Below are 1,825 nucleotides of genomic sequence, written 5' to 3'. Positions count from 1 at the left end.
ATCCACTCAAAAATGCAACTCACAAGCCCCCATTGATGTGCTTATCTTTCCTAATCAACAAAAAGATACAATTAGTTCAAAGCAAAAAGTATTTAATGAAATAAAATAGCAAGAAAAGTAACAACAAAACGTTTTCCCCAAAAACCTAGAGTACATTCTCCTGCAGAAATGCACATACCATAATGAAAAGAGCAGACATATACAAGGAATTCAAGTGACCAGACAGATGGAGTGTCACACACATAGGCTCTGGACACAATACTGCAGGATCGCTAATGCATTTATTTATTTGTTATAAGTTTATTAAGGACCTTGTGCCAGACCTTGTGTAAAAGCTGGAGATACAAAGACAATCACAAAATAGTCCCTGACCTCAAAAAGTTTACACTTTATTGGGGGAACATATAAACAGATAAACATATACAAAATAATTTTGGGAAATGCAGGGATTGAGAACACTAAAAATTATGGAGATCTTGAATGCCTTCCACATAAGAGGTGCTTAATAAGTGGGGTTTTTTGGTTTTTTTTATGGATCAAGTGAGGCTTTATTAAGATGGTAGTAAATTGGGGGCGGATATCATAGGGGTAGAAGTTTTCAGTGCAAATATATTCAGAAGATTTACTGTTCAAATAATATTTTTTTCAAAACCAGTTACAGAAATAAGATAAAAGTCACTGAATTGACAATTCAAAATCTCACTGTCATCAACATATACAACCAGATACACTGACTGTCCCTCGTATACCTGATGCTGGACAGTGAATATTCTTTCCATTCAAATAAACATTCAATTCTACATGGTCATATGTAATACCCACTACATCTCCCTCCTGTGGAAGATTGTTTGCAGGCAACCTATTCTTTTCCTCATCACTGTGATAGAGGGCTCCATTAACCCTCATCACAAGGCTATAAACGTCTCGGCCAAGTGGAATCTTATTAAATTAACTTTCTGAGTTGCAACTCCAGTGCCCCAGATCCCTGTGGACTGGATTTTGAATTCGAAGTAGCTTTTGTTCTGATGCAGAGGTGCATTGGCTAAACAACCTCCAGTCCCACATATCCTTCTTCCATTTTTGACAATGACAACATCTGTTACCATGTGCAGCGTGTCCAGCTGCATGGCCAGCATGTTCTTCAGGGGATGTGGCCAGTCCCAGTGTCACTGCAGCAGAATAGGCAGCAGAAGACCGAGGCCGCCATTGAGCCAGGGCCACCTCTGTAGGGGGCCAGGACTCCCGACTGGGCCGCAGTGGGTTGATAAGTGTTTGTTTCCTTCTTTATTTTAACATAAAACATTTATCTGTCACCCTGAGTTTTGGTTGGCTAGATTCCCAAAAGGAGATTCTTCACCAAGCTCTTTGGAACACGGAGCAGTCCTACCTGCCTAACTCCTCTTTTTGAACTGATTTTCCCTATTACCAAAAGCTATGTCTCTATCAAAGACCCCCTACTCTAGTTTAAGGTCAGAAAAATCTATAGAATTCACTGATTTATTTTCATTTGGAGATTTCACACCCCAAAACTAATTTCTGGGAAGTTCTGCTATAGAAACTCCCACAGAGCTACATGAGTCTGATCCTTTGAAACATCTGGGGGAAACCAACATGCTTTGAACTTGCAATGCAAGTGAATCTAAACGAGCATAAAAACTAAGCCCAGAAGGCGAGGCTACTGTCTATCTCATGCCTAGGCACATTCCTGGTCTTTCATAAGTATAGGTGTCCAACAAGGAACTTTCCTTACATCTTTCAACAAGTACTTAAATTATATGGTACAGACAGTAAGTGCTATTGGAGGACAGAAAAGGGAGACATCCTT

At 39.7% G+C, this 1,825-nt stretch overlaps 1 pseudogene; it reads right to left on the bottom strand.

Moving 5' to 3' along the window:
• Positions 1-613: 613 nt before the first annotated feature.
• On the bottom strand, positions 614-1,207 carry LOC118834976 (annotated as a pseudogene).
• Between the last annotated feature and the right edge of the window lie 618 nt (positions 1,208-1,825).

Source organism: Trichosurus vulpecula, chromosome 1, assembly GCF_011100635.1.
Source record: "Trichosurus vulpecula isolate mTriVul1 chromosome 1, mTriVul1.pri, whole genome shotgun sequence".
In the NCBI taxonomy this organism is placed as follows: Eukaryota; Metazoa; Chordata; class Mammalia; order Diprotodontia; family Phalangeridae; genus Trichosurus; species Trichosurus vulpecula.
This window is presented reverse-complemented; position numbering and strand designations above follow the sequence as displayed.